At 47.2% G+C, this 19,922-nt stretch overlaps 1 protein-coding gene across 5 annotated transcripts in view; it reads left to right on the top strand.

Annotated features, from left to right (window-relative positions):
• The window catches only part of N4BP2 (NEDD4 binding protein 2), a 1,381,310-nt gene that overhangs the window by 17,327 nt on the left and 1,344,061 nt on the right, over positions 1–19,922 (top strand). The window contains exon 1 of one of the 5 annotated variants that reach the window (XM_086963957.1): positions 18,014–18,155. The exons of the other annotated variants lie outside the window; for them this stretch is intronic. The gene's annotated coding sequence lies outside the window, so the exon portion shown is untranslated. Of the gene's footprint in view, positions 1–18,013; positions 18,156–19,922 lie in introns of those variants that run through there. 5 annotated transcript variants of the gene reach the window in all.

Here is a 19,922-nt window from a genome sequence, read left to right as displayed (position 1 = left end):
ATGACATCAGATTCTCAGTAATGAGTAAAAAAACAATTTCCGAGCATAAACAACTTAAATCCCAGTAATCAATACCTCATTTAGCATGGATGGGCTACCTGTAGAATTTTACCAGACTTATTCTGCAACTCTAGTACCCATCTTGGAGAATATTTATAAGACATCTTATGAGGTCGGTCACCTGCCTGCCTCGACAATGCAAGCTTCAGTTATATCCATACCAAAACCTGGTAGGGACACCCTTGACTTGACTAACTAAAGACCCCTCTCAATGCTCCCCACAGAGTATAAAATACTTAGTAAAGCTATCGCCCTGCGAATACAGGCCCACCTCCCTACCCTAATACACCCGGACCAATGCGGCTTCATCCCAGGGAGGAGCACTTCTCAGAACACGAGGAGGCTCCACGCCCTCATGTCTGCCACGCCAATAGACCTTCCTCAGGCCGGTTGTATCGCCTTGGACCTCTGTCAGGCATTCGACTCCCTGACATGGAAGTTTATGTTCGAGGTCCTACGGCGTTTCGGCTTCCCTGACTCCCTAATCAAATGGGTTCGTCTACTGTATACAAGCCCGACGGCCAGAGCACGCACTGGTAGGCACATCTCGGATAGTTATGATATCCACAGAGGCACCCGGCAGGGTTGCCCGCTATCGCCCCTGCTGTTTGTTCTGACGCTTGAACCCCTAGCGATAGCCCTCCGAACCCGCATGGGCAGGGTGGGCATCTCCATTGGGGAACGCATAATCTGATCTCAATCTATGCCGATGATATCTTATTGTACTTCCAAGATTTGGATGGGAACCACTCGACTCTAGCAACCATTTTTGACCGTTTTGAGGCCGTGTCAGGCCTGGCTATTAACCCGACGAAATCGCTGGGCTTCTATTTCCGCGAAGGGCAACGACCCTCTCACATACAATTCGGTGATTGCCAGATCCAGATAGCGCCGACCACATTCAAGTACCTGGGCATTAACGTTTATAGAAGACTAGATTGAAGGTAATGTTCGGAGGGCCATTAACAGCCTCAGGAGTAGCGTAAACTTTTGGACGTCCTTGCCACTATCCGTCATGGGTAGGATAGCAGTTTCTAAAATGGTCATGCTCCCCCGTATACTGTATTATTTCGTAAACCTGACGGTTCTCCTCCTACAACACATATTTGCTACATTAAACACAATCCTGATTGCCCTCATATGGGGCTCTGGGCGACGGCGAATAAGTCTCAGGAAACTACAACTGAGCACCAGACAGGGAGGCCTTGGAGTACCAGACCTGCGGGGCTATTACTACGCAAGTCAATTGCAATGGCTGTCACGTTGGGTGGCAGGTAGGAACCTACATGAAATTGACATCACACAGGACCGATTAGCACGTGGAGAGTTGCACTCCCTTCTATTGCCAGGAGCCAAGATCCCTCGAGACTGCCACCCCCTTTTACATACTGTTCTACTGTGTTGGCGTAAGGCATTGACGTACACGGCGGGAACCACACCTTATGCAGATAACATCCCCCTGTTAGGGCTCCCAACACCCCAGGGACGTCTGACGCAACGCAGGTTACAACCTTGGATAGAGGCTGGAGTTGACAGAGTGGGCGACCTGTTTGGGGATGACACATTGCTGGATCACGCCTCCTTCGTACAGTCAACGGGGGCCCCACCGCGATTGTATTTCCTACATGCCACAGTGACACACTATGTACGGCGCACGTGGGCCCTACAGCATAGCAAACCTGAGCAACATGAACTAGTACTCCTCCTTCATTATATGGGGACTGGGGGACAATTAGTGCGATGGCTCTACACAGGGATTAGGGAACATGCTGCTCTGCCTCTTACCACACTCAGAGACACCTGGACTCTAGACACAGGAGAGGCTATGACAGACGTGGCCTGGAAAATTGTCCTCGAACACCACAGAAGGGTGTCCAGAAATGTCAAGTTCAAATTCATACAGGCTATGGTGCTGCATAGGGCATATCTTACCCCCCAGAGGCTCCATAGGATGTTCCCTGCTTCTTCTCATAGTTGCCCCCGATGTCAGATGGATGAGGCCGGTCTCCTCCACATGATGTGGACATGCCCACGCTTACACGGCTACTGGGGGAGAGTCCGCCATATACTAAACACTGTCACAACCCTGCAGATACCGGAGGGGGCACTGCCTTGTCTGATAGGGCACAGGAAAAGACCCAAGAACCAAAAGGCCCAGCTGAAGCTCTTAGACCTGACACTATTGTTGGCAGTTAGAGTCATAACTATGAGGTGGAAATCAGCCAGACCCCCAGTTGTGGAGATGTGGCGGTCTGATTTGCTGAAATGGGGCAGGGCGGAGGGTGTAATCCTGCGTAGAGAAGAGGAGAAGGGGCTCCGGAAACAAGCAATTGCGCAGGACTGGGAGCGGATGCTGTTGGAGATAGAGGGCATAGACCTGACGCCCTCACAGGCGGATACCCCATAACTGGAACTATAGGGTGAAGAATAAGGGGAATACAGAGGGAAGGTATGTCCACCAAGTACACAGGTTAGTCAGCACCGCGCGAATACAGCTTTCTGGATAGGACTGGGCCTCTATGCCGATGGTCACAGTACCTAACCAATGGAGGAGCCAGGAGACGTATGGGGTGGGGTGGGATTTGGGTGGGACGGAGACAGGTTACGAGGCGACTATGTGATACTAACGCAGCACGACCGCTGATGTAATAAATGGTATTCATATTTATTTGACTTAATGAAGAACTGAGCAAGATCACATGTCAATCGGCCGAAAGTTAATGGGAGAAAACGAGAAAAGACTGTATGATGATAAAGTGTATAACTGTAAAATGTGATAATTGATGCAGTCACGAATAAAGTCTAAAAAAAAATCAATACCTCATTTAGAATTTAAGGAAGTGCAACAACCACAATGAATTATCCTTCACCTGCCATTTATTTTGTGCATTGCAAGGTGGACAGTTATATAATTACTGTATCATAAGGGGGAGAGGTAGGGAGGGTATGTTGCTCCAGTAGGAACGTGCAGAAAAAGAAAAGGTGTTTAAGGGGTGAAATTAGAATTTCAGAATGTTGGGGGACAGAGGTTAAGAACATTCAATTATTAGAATGGTTAAACATCCCAATCTTTTTCGCCTGGCCACATCAAAATTAGTCAAAACTTTTTTACAATTCATAAGTACAAGGATGTATGCTAGAGTGGCACGTTAGAGTAAAGCTTGCGACCCAGGCCACTTATAGGGGCGTCGGCGTTTCGACCCTACTTGGGGCTTCGAGGGAAATTCGTGACCTCGGCCTTGCGGGTCTTCTTCAGGACTAGACTACCAAAAAGGCAAGAAAATACAAAACTACTTGCCGTTCCAGTTACATTTGTCACCAGAAATATTTATTGTATGCATTAAATCTCACACCAGTAATTAAGTGCATAATATCAGACATGAGAGAAAATAGTTATAACCTGCTTGTAGCAAAGTAGAACACCTCCTAAGTTTCTCACTGTAGTTGCTGAAGGTTTTTGGCTAGACTCTTTCACCAGGTAGAGATGGATGCAAAACATGCATGCTGTTTACATTTTTACCTCTCTCGATAACCCTCTGCAGCTTTTGGGAACACATACAATGTCACACTCCAACGTTGCGTCACATTGTAATGCCATAGAATGTGAATTAACAATGCTACTGCTAGTAATAGAAATTGATTTTTTATTTTAACGTCCTCCACTTTCACTTGTAGAGGATGAAGGCTACATTGTGCCTCCAAAATTTGCGCGTAGGTATAATTAGGATTGTATAGGCAAATCTGAGACTCATAAGTGGGTCAAGGAGCACATGCTGACTAATGCCTCAAGCCAAAGATTATGTTTTCTGTTGGGGAGTGATTTGTATTCATGAATAGTTTACCAGACTTTTTCTCAAAACAGTCACTTCTCGGATATGGAGACGTTTTTCATTTGGTGTCACACAAAGCACCTCCTCCAGAGAAGCACAGTGAGCTCAAAGGCCCACCATGCATATATTGAGGACTCTACTGTTTAAGAGGAATATGAAGTTATTTGTTGAACACAGCTTCTTGTAGAGTGCTTGTGACACTTTCTCACTGTTGCCTGGTGTCTGTTCAGACAGAAACAGAAGAAGAAGTGACATTGGCATGCGTTAGCCAAGTAGGATGCAGCAAATAAGAGTGACAACCCAATGAATGGTAAGCAATGCGTGCGCTCCAAGCCCCTATTAGTTAACAAAATGCCTGGCAAGCGACAGCCCAAAGTGCCCGTAAGCAAGGCTTTATCATAGTCAAGTCGGCTTATAACCAGGATCTGGCCCAAGGATTTCCTTGCTACAGATGGTAGCCAGGGGAAGACTTTCAGCAGTAGCCGAATGGTAGAAAAGCAAGCACTGCAGAATGCAGAGACGTGATCCTTCATGGATAATGCCTGTTCTAATTTGACTCCTAGATTTTTCACCTTGAGGTTGTGGGAGCGGGCTGCCCTAAGTTCAGGAGGCCACCACTCGGGGGACCAAGGATCCTGGTATTTGCCAAACAGCAATATTTCTGTCTTATTACTATTCAGTTTGACTGTTCGCCGTCATCCAGGACGCAATCCTTCTCATATAGTCCATAAAATGGAGCTGAACTCCGTCATAGTTTTGTCCAAAGGAGATGATCAGCTTGGTGTCAGCTGCACAGAGATGACATCAGAGTCGCAAGATTTAAAAATCTGGGTAAGGGGAGCTACGTAGATATGAATCCACGTCTGGCTCAGGGATGAGCCTTGGGGAATCCCCTTTATTGATGGAAATGTAGCTGGACTTAAATGTGCCCAGTATGATAGCCTGTGTGCTGCCAATTAGAAAGTCTTCAAGCCAGCAGAGCCCTTTGCCACTGACACCTATCTCACGCAATTTATGCAGTAGGTTACATGTGAGACTGTATCAATGGCAGCAGACTGATCTAGCAGCACAAGTATGGCAGGTGAGCCCGCATCTACAGATAGGCGAATGGTGTTAGTGACTGCCACCAGCACTCTCTCCATACTGTGGCCGGCTGGGAGACATCAACATTTTTTATAGTCCTCGAGGAAAGCAATGAACTGTTTATTCACTAGGTGATTCAAAAACTTACTCGGCATTGGGAGCAGAGAGATGGGGTGACATGCTTTTGGGGTCTGGATTCATTTTTTTTTTTTTTTATATATCGGGAAGACCAATGCAGCTTTCCAGCCTAGTGGGATTAAAGTCACATCTAAGAAGAGGTTGAAAAGAGAGAGAATCTTGGGCGTGATGAAAGGCACAGGATTAGCAGTGGCTCTGGGTGGGCATAGATTGGCAGTGGAACCGGATTTCGCCTTAACCGAAAGTTCTGTTAGTTGGTGTAACATACATGGTTCAAACTTGACTAGAGGGGCAAGGATTCAGGTTCAGGTGGTGCCAAGTCCATTGGCTTATTGTGACTCTGGCTGGTGGGAAACATGATATCTATAGTTATTATTTGTTTCTCAAAGAATTCAACCCAAGAGTCACAAAGGTGCTGAAAGGCTGTATTAATCAGGGAGGAGGCGCGAGGGTTAGTAAAGTCATTGAGCACCCTATAGAGCTCTCTAGATAAATTACCAGCCTTCTCAATTTATTTAGATGAAAGCTTTCCTGGTAATCCTGATTTGTGTGTGGTAGCTCGTAAGATCTAAAATATAGACTGCTCTGTCCTAGAGCGATTTAGGTTGTCGACAACGTCTTTCCCGCTTTTTATAAGTGTTGGGGCACCAACTCCCCGGGATCGGAATGATGCTCAAAAATGGTCCACCTGTCGATAGCTTCAAGCTTGCCTGCTGTTATAGCACAGATCAGTGAAGCGATCAAGCGAGGGAACTAAAGGGTGGGCACAGCGGGGAAGGAGACCTGAAACAACAGGAAACAGAAATAGAGAACCTATGAGTAAAAGACTGTACCCTTACTATATTACCTTTATCCTGAGTAGGTAAACAATAACTACCTATAAAAGAAAGAAGTGTTAACGGTTCAGATGAGCCCACAACGAGTATTGTGTTCCTATTTAACCAGTATAGTATTGTGTCCCTGTTTAACCAGTATAGTATCATAACCAGGAACCTTCTTGTAAGAGCCCACTATGATTACACTGTAGGAAACACAATGGAAATATTACCACCATTTGTATATAAAAAATACTTCCAGTGGAACAGTACACCTGGCTCTATATATTTACTTTCATAATGGTCATAACCTACCCATGTGTGAAAAAAGCCTCGCTTCACAGAGTTGCAGGAGGCTGCAGAGAAACACTATTCCACAATCCCCTGTTTTAATGTGTGGCCTAAGCATAGAAAAGAATTATATGTAGTGATTCTAACTGAACTTACACAAACTAAACCCTCTCTTTCTTATAAATGATGCTTTCATAAACAATAATACTCAATTTAAGCCATCAGCATTACACTCATCATGCCTGTGTGAGTTATATCCCCCGTAGAATCAGGTTCGTTTTTCTGTGTGATATGCCACAGCATATGACAAGGACAACCCATAGGACGGAAAACAAAAAGTGTCTGAAGATAAACACGCACTAGAGATATATACACCTTGCGAAACCACAGTAATGATAATGATGATAATGATAATTAAATTTATAAAGCGCACAAATACCAAAAATGGTGTCTCGGCGCTAGAACCATGAACAGACACCCCGCCAGCCCCCGTACTGAAACAACCAGGTTTTCAGATTTTTTCTAAAGCCCATAAGAGAGCTAGCCTTCCTAATTTCTGGTGGCAGCAGTTTCCACAACTTAGAGGTGCCGTGTTGGAAACTCCATCCTCCCCAGTGCAGAGTTCGAATCTTTGGCACTGTAAGGAATTTTGCCCCTGAGGAACGGAGAGATCTGCCTGGCTGATACCAAGCAAAAAGCTCCCTCATGAACAGTGGACCCTTCTGTGTCAAAGCTTTAAAAGCCACACTGAGTGCTTTAAATTTGATACTACATCACTGGTGTAGGAAGGTGGATATCTGACTATGGTTACCCCCAACTTTTTGCCTGGTGTTTTGCTGGTTTTCGACTTAGTTGGCCTGGGATCCTGCTATTCAGGACCCCAGGCTTCCTGCTCTCTCTGTAAAATGGACTCCATGTACCTTAGGTGCATTTACCAATTGGTACTGGGCCACCTTATCAGTCCCTGTACAGCATACCTTGGGTATCCAGGGCATAGGTGTACCCAGGGCCTACCAGGGGCTGAAGCATGTATTATGCCACCCCTGGCTGGCCATCTAAACCGACACAACTGGCTGCACGACAGCTGGGGCAAGGTGGTGTAATCACCCTTTGCTTTAGATATAGTTCCCTATATCTAAACCTAAAATGGACACATATATTCCTATCAGTCACTCCTATGGCAGGCCTTATCAATCCTGAAGGCAGAGTGCTTGGAATTATGTGAGATGGTGTTCTGGCATGAGCTGAGCCCGTTTGCAGCTTGCGGAACCAAGTCCTAATAGCTGTTCCATGATAACGCTATACCATATACTCTTAAGTGCATTATGTACCTCGCGGTCAAATGCTAACTTTGGTATAGCATTATCAAAACATGTCGAGTAAGGTGTCATCCGAATTGGGATACTACCCCCTCGCCAATTCTGGCGACGGGGGTAGCATCCCATCCTTCTAGAGAGACACAACATGTATGTAACTGTGAACCCCGGTTAAAGTTAACTCGAGTCTCAGCATCACAAAATGGATGCTGCCACCACAGACACAAGTCTGACCTCCTGCTGCTGGGAGTCCTTCCAGCGAGGGAGGCCTGGACAAAGGGTTTCCTGCCTTGGGAGGTGCTAGCACCACCCCAGACAGGATTTTGTGTATTAGGTAGGACGGGGCTCAAAGGAATGAGACATGCCTGGGGCACACAAGGTGTCCCTGTGCATATGCCGGTCTAAACCAGTTCCTGGGGCACTCCATCCCCAGAGCTGGCGCTCGACCGGACGAAGGAAAGGGGGTGTAACCACCCCCCTTCCTGGTCCCACCCAGAGGAGGGACCTAGTCGTAGTGCAGCTCCCTTTAGCTGGATAAAGGTAGGAGCTGCACCCATTCCAAATTAGATTATCCTGATCAACTTCACAAGAAGAAACTCTGGACCTCGACGTTCTGCTCCACAGAAGACCGAAGGAATCTCCCTTGTGGGCAAGGAGTGTCCACCCTGCATCTGTAGGCACCATCAGCGTACCGCGACTTCCCTTTGTCGTCTTCCTGCAAGGATCCAGACTTCAGAGCCCGACGAGACCCGGATTCCCAGACCTCTCCGACCTCTACCCACATCTGCAGCAGAGCTGAGACCCATGGGTGCGACGAGACACGTGGGACCGGCCATCTCGAAATAAGCAGCACTTCGCTCCAGCACGACGCCTGAGGTATCCTCCTCCAAGTGCTTTGGGGACTGAGAAGCCCCGACCCCAAGCAGCTCCTGCATCGAAGACCAGCCCTCCAGCCTCCACGAGATCTGCGTGGGGCCCTTCTGCCTGGTTGCTGCTCGACACGTTGTCTGGTCACTTGCCGGCTGGCTTGTGGCCTCCTAGACGACGAACTCCGACGACTTTGCTGCTGGTCTGGTTGCTCCAGACTGGCCCTTGCTCTCTTCCAAAAGAGGAGCACCCGGACCCTCCTGGTCCACTCCAGACGCCGTTTCCACTCACCGCGTGGGTTGCCTTTGCCAAGGCCTGTTGAACCCGAATTCGGAGACGACACCGCCTACAGCGAGAGCCTGCGTGGGACAGCTCGTGCCTCCATCCTGGTCGTCGCAGACACCACCTGGTCCACGTGGCTGCAGAGACAAGCATCCACCTTCACCTGATCGCGACGACGACATCTGGTTCCACTCCTGGTTCCACTCCAGTCACTGGCTAGTGACTTTGAACATTGTCCCCTCTGCTTTCAGGTTCCTCTCTTCACCAATCCACCCTTGGATTGCACCGGACATCTTCCTCCTGGTCGCCTGCAGCATCTTTCTTCAAGGCTCCATAGACTTCGACGCAGAAACCCGACACGACTTCATACCTATGCACCCGCAGCCTGTGGGTGAGGTAACTCAAGCATTTCGGTGCTCAAGGGTAGCTTCACTATCCTAGTGTCCAGTTCCATTGTCGTTTCAGTCCCATCTAGTCAGGAACGTCCGTACTCACCTTTTCTTTAAACTCTACTGTCCATAGACGTTTGTACGCATCTCGCGTGTGAGTTCACACTCTGCACACGCGCTCCGTGGGCCTCCTAGTACCTACCTCGAGTTAGTATAGCGTGGTTCCAGCGATCCTACAACCTCTGGACAGCTCCATTCCTTTAATTGACTTTCACATTCCACTTACTTAGTATATGGTTTGTCGTGCCCCAAGGGCACCATTGTAATTCGTACAACTTAAACGTATTTGTCCTAAGAGTTTGTCATGTGCTTAGCCCTCTGACCTCATAAAGAGCTCAGAGGTGTATGTTAGTTAATAAATAACTGTTTATTTTCATAACAACCTGTGTGGTGTCCTTTTCATTTGGTATTCAAAGGTTATATGTGGTAAAACAGCTGGCTTCACATGCCATAAAGAGTTTAGCCTAAAGACTGCTTTTGTCCATGCTACTAGGATAGCTGGTCTATAAGGTTGACTTTACAACCAATCACCGTAAGGGTTGTTTGGACTGATACAAGGTGATCACTAGAACTAGTGAGCATTATATATCAGGCCAACTTCTCACAACTGGGAGCCAATGAAGCTTCCGAATCTCTTCTGAGATAGATTTGTGCCGGGGTAGGCTCAGCAGTAAATGAGCCGCCGAGTTTTGGACAGCCTGAAGTTTTCTCAGGCACTGCGTTTGGGCATTCAAATACAGCCTGTTGCAGTAATCCAACTTGGACTGTATCAGGGAAGTGATGACCACTTTCCTGGTTTCCTCCGGAATATTGGGAAGTACCTTCCTAATTTTTTTTATCAGGAAGTGAGAGGCAGACACGCTGGCATTTGTTTCAGGAACAAACGTAAGCCTATTGTCTATCAAAATGCCCAGGCTTTTTGTCTTTGCCGTAGGGACGGGCGGGAGGCCCATTTTCACAGGAGCTTACTCCAGGAAGGCTGCAAGTTGCCAAAAATCAACACTTCCGTCTTCTCAGAATTTAATTTAAGGCAGTGACTGCTCATCCAGGTGTTAATGGCGGCCATGCAGTTATAAAACTGCCCAGCAGGGGAGCTCTGTTTCTTATGAGCTGCAACCACAATCTGCGAGTCATCTGCATATGATGTTAATGAAAAGCCGTAGTCCCTGACAAGAGATGCAAGCTCAGTAACAAAGACAGGGGGCTCAATGAACTACCCGGCGGAACCCCACAAGGCAGAACATAGGGTTCCGAATTAAACCCGTCAAATGACACAGTTGATCTCCTCTCCTGCAAGAAGGAGGCCAGCAAGGCCAACGCCATGCCATCCTCACCAAGAGTTTTTAGTCGACGAGTCAGGAGAGTATGATCAACTGTGTCAAAATGGGGCAGAAAGGTCAAGTAATATTAATGCCGCTGTGCCACCACCGTCCATGACTGCTCTAATTTCTTCGGTCACCTTTATGAGGGCCGTCTCGGTACTGTGTTCCTTGCGGAAGCCAAACTGAGAGTGGTCCAACAGCCCGTTGTCATCAATGAACTGGGACAGTTGGATGTTCATAATCTTGTCCACAATTTTAGCTGGAAGAGGAAGGCGTGCAATGGGGCGATAGTTTGAAGTCATGGAAGCCTCTAAAGTGGGTTTTTTGAGAAGCGGGAGAACGGAAGTCTCCTTCCAAATGGTGGGAAAAGTTCCTGAGGAAAACATCTTATTAAAGATGTGTGTCAACACAGGACTCACCAGGTCTACCAGCTCTGTCAAAAAACCTGACAAGCAGGGATCCAAAGGAGAGCCCGATTTAGAGGCCAGAATATAGTGACTCACTGTGTCAATTGACACAGGGGAAAACTAGGAATCTGCTTGTGTCGGCAACTATCGCCTGCGTATTAGGAGCCGGCTGAGCACTTAAGCCATCTTTAAAATTATGGACAATTTCCAATACTTTGGTTTTAAAATTGGACGCCAGGTCATCCCCAAATTGTTGACTGCCCAGTTTATTCAGAGCCTTGGGGACTGTTAATTTATTTATAACTGTAAATAACTCTTTAGAAGAGTATTTAGCTGAGTCGATCTGGGCTTTAAAGTATATACTTTTCTCTGCAATAACTAATGCTTTGTAGGACCTGAGTGAGGTCTTATAACTCTGTTTATCGGAGTCATGATAGTTCAGACGCCAACGCCGTTCCACACGGCGGCACTTCTGTTTCTACTTACGAAGGAGATCCGAGAACCAGGGAGCAGATGACGCCGCCCGGTTGCCAGAGATACGCTTAATAGGAACCGCTATGCTAATGGTGTCGGATAACCAGTTGTTATAGTTATTAACTGCATTGTCCACATTAGCCGAACTTAAGGGAATGGAACAAGCCAGTTTGGTTCGAAGGGCAGTTTTGTCCACTTTACTCCAGGCTGTACAAGGGACTGCTTGAGACATGGGTAAATGGTCCAATTGACCAATATTTATGGGAAGGGTGAAACTAATGAGTGAATGATCGGACCAGGGAAGTAAAAACCCTTCACCAACTTTTAAGTCCGGAACAAGAAGAGAAGATACTGTCCAGCGTGTGCCCCGCTTCATGGGTGGGAACACCGATCAGTTGGGCCAACCCTGCGGCACCCAGAGTGTCCAAGAGCACTGCAGTATCTTTATTTTCATGATCTTCTAAATAAAAGTTGAAATCACCCAAAATGGTGAATTCCTTATTAACCTACACTGATTCGAGAAGTTCATCAAGTTTATTCAAGAATACAGCTTTGTCTCCAGGCGGACGGTACACCAAGATGCCTTTAAATGAAAGGTTGGCACTAAGTTTGGCGGTGAAGTGTAATGCTTCACAGCCCGAAAGCTGAACCGGATGGACCGTAACCGTATAACAGTTGTTAAATATAATTGCTACTCCTCCTCCTCTCCTACCCAAAGGCCTATCCATCTTAACAAAACTATATCCAACTGGGGAGTCAGTAATAAAATCGGGGTCAGAAGCCATGTCCGCCCAAGTTTCTGTTATAAAAAGCATGTCCAGTCCCATGTCTTCAATAACTTGGGCTATTTCATACCTATGCTTCCCCAGAGAACGATTCAGAAAAGGGGGTGGTGATGAACAGAGTGTCTGAATTAAGCAGACCACTCTTACCCAGTCCGAAGATCAGGGCTTGATCCATCACCGTTATTTATCTCACTGCACCATCCCAGCTCAGAACCTGGCTATATGCAAATCAGTCTGTCCCTGGCCCAGTGCATCATGGGAACAGTGCAGACTAAACTACCAAGCCAATTCTTCACCAGAAAGGAGACAAGCTACCGGGGACCGGTTTCTGGCATTTCAGCCGTCTTCGGCCCGGCTTGCTTGAATCCTGATGGTGCAGTGAGAAAGGGACTCATGTCTGAGTATACCCTGCCACACCTATAGTGGCCAAAAACGATTCAGAAAAGGGGGTGGTGATGAACAGAGTGTCTGAATTAAGCAGACCACTCTTACCCAGTCCGAAGATCAGGGCTTGATCCATCACCGTTATTTATCTCACTGCACCATCCCAGCTCAGAACCTGGCTATATGCAAATCAGTCTGTCCCTGGCCCAGTGCATCATGGGAACAGGGCAGACTAAACTACCAAGCCAATTCTTCACCACAAAGGAGACAAGCTACCGGGGACCCCAGAGAACGGGCGTTGACGAGTCCTCCATGCATTATAAACTCAGAACGTCGACTACCTGCATAACTTGTGTTAGCGGTAGAAAAGGCAAAACCTCAGCCCCCACATTTATCATGAGTATTGAGAGGACATACCTCACATCCCTCCTTTATGTGATTTAAGGCGAGGAGTTCGCTCCTGGAGTACAGAAGCCCATTTTTCTGAAAACTGGCAGCATCCTGTGCGCTCTGCGCGGGCCAGGCGCGGACGGGCGCAGACGAGCTTGCCTTAGGCGCGCCTTCGGCGCGCCCGCTGCGTGCGTCCGCTGCGCGTCCGGTGCATGGGTGGCTAAATATCTTCCTTCCGGCAGGACGCGGTCTAGTCGTCCGCCGGAAGTAGGGTTTGAGTGGAAAGTAGCCGCCCTCCGCACAAACGGCACAGCAGCCGCGGCGGACCAGGGTCGGTTCCAAATGTGAAAGCAGCAAAGGATGAATGCTCCAAAATGCCCCCAGGTAACAATACTGATTCCTCAAATTCCCCGCTACTACTGTCAAAGTGCTGAGAGCCCCCGAGTGACACAGTATTTAAAAATGCACAATTTAAGATATATACATTCAGTTTAAAAACATAGGAACATAGGAAGGGTGCTGGCTCTTGAATTAGAAGTCTTTTGTTCACATACGAATAATGTAGCCCAACACTTCCCTTCGCATGAACCCATGTAATGTGAATGTGCCAACAAAGTGAATATATGATAGTGAGTTAATGTGAGCTAACGTGGCTTTTCCGGTTTGAACCTCCTCCGGGCCCAGAGAACTCATAAACGCAGCAAATAGGCAGTGTATGATCAATATATATCATAGAGGAGCGCCGGTATCCCTACTACCTACACAAGACTACAAACGTGTGTCTCACCAACAGGGAGGAACACTGCGCTAACGAAACAAGCGCTGAAAGTTATAATAGATATAGTTGTTTACGGCAGAGCCTAATTCACCCCCAAGGTATCTGTGGCCAAATCAAGGATCCAATGTAGGAAAAGGTGGTGCCAGGGCACCCTTACCGGACCCTCAAGTATCTAACATGAGCGTCTCCAGCAGCGTCCGGCTTGCTCTTGGAATAATCTGCAGTGCTGCAGGGAAACAGATGTGCTTTTGACCGTTTCTGCTCTCTGACGTCCAGATGCTTTTGCAAAGGGTTATGGGATTCGTAGTACAAGTTCCAGCTAATATTTCCTCCGAGGAGCTCGGAAGATGCCACTTCCCCAGCACATGGCAAAAAAGGCAAGGCAAGGTTCACAAAGCGGGTAACATGACAATAAGCCACTTTCCTTTTTAGGTCTCGCACCTGCGATACAGGGCGAAAGCGCTGTCGCAGCTGGAGACCTATTGCTGTCGGCTCTGCTTACAAGGAGCCAAAAGGGAGACAAGATGGGCACGCGCAGCATGCCCGGATCGGGTCGCGCGTGTGAACACGCGCTCTGATTCCGGCATGACAGACAGACAGACAGACAGACAGACAGACAGACAGACAGACAGACACACACACACACCCCTCCCCCCCGGCTCTTTCCGCGTATCCCTCTCCCTCCGCTGCGGGTCAGTCTCGGCAGCAGGCTCCAATTCAGACTCGGAGCTCGGCTTGTCTTCTCCGGCGATCCTCAGCTTGCGCCAGGACAGCCGATGTGCACGCTCACGGCGACGGCGTCTCGTGCGCTCCCACCGCGCTTTCAGTTTGGACCGAGTCATCTGTCTGGTAATGTATGTTTTTTGCTAAACAGAACAAACCAACCCGTTTGGCTGTTTTCTGCAATGTACAGACGCAGGTCCTGTTAGTGATTTTCATTGTTGATTTAATTTTTTCCTCTCGTCAAGCCTTGTTTTGCAAGGAAGTGATTTGGTACAGGACGCCTTTTTTGTCTCTCATACAGGGATCGCTCTGGTTTAGATAGGGCATAATTTGAGGGGGTGGTTTCAAGTGGGGCATGCTACATATTTTGTGCTGATGGTTTTTGAGGGGTCTTGCCGGCTCTCTATGTTGGGGACCGTCTCTTATTTTAACTCGACAGACTCTCTCGAGCGCGGGAGAGGTGGGAAAAGCAGAGCCGAGAGACGAAACCCCGTTACAAAGGAGAAAGCAGGAACGTATAAAGAGTGCGATAGAGAGGCAGAGGGGGCCTGGTAGGTAAAGAGCCCTGAGGTAGATCTGTGGATAGATCCTCGGAAGCTTCATGGATTTAATCCTGTGCCTACGTCGGCGACTTTATCTCCGCTCCCTTTGCCCCCCTCTCCGGGGCCCCACTTCAGCTGCTCCGATAGCGCTGTAGATTTGGCGCTTGTTGCTGAGAAGTGTAATTTGTTTCTCCCAGAGTGCAATCCGCCTTCGCTTTCAGTCTGAGGTGTATGTACGACATTGGTGGAAATACTGCTGCTGGTGACCATTCACGTAGCTTTAAGCCTGGGGTGTCCAAAGGCTGTCTGTGGTGCTCCACGCGCTCTCTACCGTGCATGATGATACCCAAGGTTACGAAAACGAAACTCTTAATATCCACATGATAAACTGATTTCGATCTATACATAACGGTGAATTACGATATATTCCTCGTATTTGAGGGCTGGTTTTGGCGGGGATGCCGTTGGTTTTAAAAAGCGAACGTAATTGTGTGTGTTTTGTGGGTACCTGTTAACGAACCCCCCTCCCCTCATCTCCATAAAGAATGTACGCTGAGCCAGTCTGATCTTAGAATGTCCTAGGGATCGACTAACCCCCTGTCATAAGGAATACATGCAGGCGTGTTTTTATGTAACACAAAGCCTTCTGGGACTTGTAGTGCCCTAATAATGAGACTGCTCCCAAGGTGCTTGATGGTAGAAACCCAGAACAGGCTCAGACAGCCTCAAACCATGGGAGATGTTCAACTTGCCTTTATGTGTTTTTTTTTAAATGATTAAATGTAATGGCCCACCTACTTGAGACTTCAACAAGCGTTTACCTGGCTATGCTAACCTGTTAGTTGTACTGTATCTACTGTTGCAAATGTGCAGATTAAAAGTAGGGAAAACGTTGCTTTAAAATAGTAGCCCTGTTGCTCGGAAACAAAAGGTATGAAAGCAGGAAATTAAGAATGCTAAACAACCCCCCCCCTCCTTTTAAGTAAACATGATCCGCAAAATGCCAGGCCTGCAGCGCCAATGGTAATGCCCGCGATGTAGGTTGTGAACAAAGGCACAATGTAATTGAGACGCTTACCGACTGTGGGCTAGACCCAAAAACTACAGAATCCATGGCCTGTGGCAGTGCCGCTCCCAGGAGGGTGGGAGGGTTCCTGAGCCCCTGCAGTGGTGCCCGGGTGACCTTTGTAATGATCGTAGTGCTTGGGTGCCCACTATCCGGTGCTGTCCAATGCCAGGGTTGATTAATACCAGGGCTGCCCAGTCTAGATTCTGCTCGTGCCTTTCGTCCACCCTCACACACATCTCCTTATCTCACCCTCGCCATCCTTGTTTAACTTGGTAACACTGTTTGGGCTTTGATTGCACCTCATTAGTATCCAGTTAACACTCATGTATAGCAACAGAAAACAGAAAGGTGACCAGCCCAGTTATGCAGAGGACCTTCCAGCACAAGGTGATACTTTTGTCTGCATTTTTACCAAATTTAGAATCCTTTGAGCTCAAAATTTATTTTTTTAAATCGGCACATTATGCAACAGATGACAGATTATGTGGCAAATGCGGCAAATCTATAATTGTGCGAAAATCGCAGCACAATTGCATGATTTAAGTGGCCCTGGATGGAAGCAGGCATGCGTCTCGCATGCTGCTAACTCAAGAAGGACAGAGTGCTGGAGTTGAAACGTCAGGGGTGCTTGGTGAAGCAGAGACTGCAGTGGGAATGCATCCTATCACATGTCACTGCCTTTGTGAGGCAGAAAGTACTGAGAAAGACTCTTACTTACAAACTAGCCGTCCTCTCTGGAAGGCTGTGTCTCTGTACAGGGAAACGCCCCTCATTTCCACAATTCAAAGGCCTCTAGGGCCAGGGTAGTAACAAAAAGATCACCACAGCGGACCAAGCAATGAGCACCTCAAACTTCAGTAGTCCCACACAGTGTTAAAGGTTCTGTGATGTACAACCTCCAAGACCTGCTCTGTTTCGGTCCCACTGGATTTCCAGATAACAACTTGAAGAAACGTGGAGGCAGCACCAGTTAGAAAGTGATTTGCAGAGGCATATAGTTGTATCAAAATGTCTTTTATTGTTCTTTTTTCAGAAGTGCACAAGACAGCCAACGCGTTTCGCTCCCACCCCGGGAACTTCATCAGGGCAGAGTAAAAGTAAGGGTCTGGATTGAGTATTCCAGAGACTGCAGGGCAGTATGACCTTGGGTTGAACTTCAGGTGTATCAAAATATCAGCAGAAGAATTCGATTTGTAGTCGATGGGGTGTGTCACCAGATATTGATTTATGCCGATATAATGAGGATCAAGGCACCAACATAGAAAAGTAGTTTCCAGTGCGTGATCCATGACGGTGCCCGAAAGTGATAGGCAGGCCTTAATAAGCTGCCAAGGAGCCTCGTTCTGCAGGCTATATGTGGCCGGTGTCGTCCTCCGAATCGGGACGCCAAACGTAGGGGCCGGGGTAGTAGTAGGCACATCTCAGTAACCTACGACCACTTATCTATCTTAATAGAATGTCGCATACTTTAAACTTCCCAAGAGCAGTGAAAACGGCTCAACCCTGTTGCTGGAATGTAAACTTTCTTTTAGATTTTGTTTTTCTCAATCGCCGGCTCCTGTCTTGGGACCTACAACCTTCTGTGCGAAGAACGGATCCGAGAGACGGGATGTTCTCACCCTAAAGTAAGAGTGCTTGGTGAACATATCTGCACAGTGAACATATTTTCCCACTGTATTTCATGAGCGCTTGTTTTACTCAGTAGAGATTTTGTGAATATCCTTTTGTGAGCACACAACATAGTAATGTATTGCCCATCCAACAAAGGGATTGACTCTTGAGGCAGAAGTTACTGAAATCCAACTGGCTATGTGACACTCCTTTCAATAACTTGGAAGGATGAAAGGTTGAGATGTGCATGAAAGGTTTCCACTTTCTGCTTCATATTCCCAACCCACCGAGCTATCACTCTCATTTCCTCTTGGCTGCTCTCATGTTGTATGGGAGGTGTGACTATTCGAAAAATCTTTTTTAAATGACTGTGTGAACTGTCTGTGCCCCCTTCTAGACACCAGTTATGAGCAGGAGGATAAAGTAAAGGTGCAGAGAGGCGGCAGACCTGCCAACTCACATGATACCAGCCTGTGTCACACTATATTGGCTCCCCTCACATGGTCACCCGGCGAGGAGCGACTATCACACGGTGGGAGGTAAAACAGCCGGAAACATGAGATGGTGGAAACTAAATGGTACACAAGAGACAGCCATGGAAGCTGCCTAGTAAAAGAAGAAGAGAAAGAGGAGAGTAAGCATAGACAAGATAGATAGAGATGGAATCGTGTCTTAACTTTCATTTTTATTGAAAATTATGCCAATCTTGCCAATAAGTGCAACTGAAAATGTTTGCCTTTGTGAGACCAGAGATTCTACTCTGGAGAAGTTCCACTGCCAGGAACTTAAATATGCTGCTGACAAACTCTCCAATGAACTTCACATCTTCATGACAGGAGGGGATGGCTTTCCATTCAGCGTGAACTGTTTAGATATATGTTAAAGTTAACTATGAGTTTAGATCATATTAGCAACTGTATCACTACATTTATTTATTTATTTTGAAAGTTTTATATAGCGCTAACAAGACCCTTGCAGATATCAGAGCGCTTTACAAGGTAAGTGTCTTAGATACATAGGTACAAGGTAAATAACATAAAGTTCAATGCTAGTCAATGATAGTGTAAACACCCTATCGTGGATACATAGGTATATGGTGCAAAACAAAACGTTCCATGAAGAACTTTTCTCTAGGCTCCAGATATTGCAAAATATTGCCGCCAGAATGGCTCTGAATAAGCCCAGACGTACCCCGTCCCGTCCCCTGCTGCAGTCCCTGCACTGGCTGCCCGTTAGAAAGAAAGCAATCTTAAAACTTCTTATCTTGGTGTTCACATATTGCATTACAAATGCTATAGGTGTCACATTTGCGAAAGTTATAACTATTGGCATTGTAAATGACAAAGCTATTAATTTCGCTATTTTGAAAACCAACACATAAATAAAAAAATTGTGATTTACAATACCAATAGCTCAAACTTTCCCAATGCGAGACCTATTGCATTGCAAATGCTTGTTTTTTTATTATCTGTTTTTATTAAAGTTTTTGCAAATTAACAAGCATTCCCCTTATCATACACCGTTTTCTGTCGCTGTTGGTTTTGTGCTAGATTGGTGTAGGCCAGGTCTCTCATTTTACCCAATTTAGACCTCCGGTTTCGGGCATACTCCAGGGTGTGTAGGGTTTCTTCGGGGTTTTCCTGCTCCCAAGCCTCCTTCGTCATGTCTAAGAGAGATCGAGGTTGTCGCCCGTAAAGGAGTTCAAAGGACGAGAAACCTGTGCTGCTCTGTTTTTGCCCTCTGATCACATATAAGGCCAGGGGTAGAACTTGGTCCCAGTCCTTACCGTTCACCTCCAGCATTTTCCGCAGCGTGGTCTTCAATGTCCTGTTGTATCTCTCTACGAGACCGTCTGTCTGGGGATGATAGACCGCGGTTCGGATCTGTTGGATATTCAACAGGAGACATACTTCCTTCATCAATTTGGACACAAAGGGTGTCCCTTGATCCGTAAGGATCTCCTTGGGGAAACCCACCCTTGAAAACAGCTCCAGCATTTTCTCTGCCACCTGTCTTGTTGTCGTTGATGATAACGCGAAGGCCTCTGGGAAGCGCGTGGCATAATCCACCATCACTAATACGTAATGGTGTCCTTTCCGGGTTGTGGGAAGGGGTCCAATCAGGTCCATGCCTACCCTTTCGAAGGGGACTCCGATGATCGGCAGGGGTTGGAGAGGCACCGCTGGAGGTCGGGTCATGTTCTTCTTTTGACATGTTTCACACGTTTGACAGTACTCCATGGTATCCTTATAAATCCCTGGCCAGTAGAAACTACGGAGTATGTTCTGTGTAGTTTTCTCGGCCCC

Source organism: Lissotriton vulgaris, chromosome 3_2 (assembly GCF_964263255.1).
Source record: "Lissotriton vulgaris chromosome 3_2, aLisVul1.2, whole genome shotgun sequence".
NCBI classification, from domain to species: Eukaryota; Metazoa; Chordata; class Amphibia; order Caudata; family Salamandridae; genus Lissotriton; species Lissotriton vulgaris.
The sequence above is the reverse complement of the archived record's forward strand: the minus strand, read 5'-3'. Positions and strand labels throughout refer to the sequence as shown.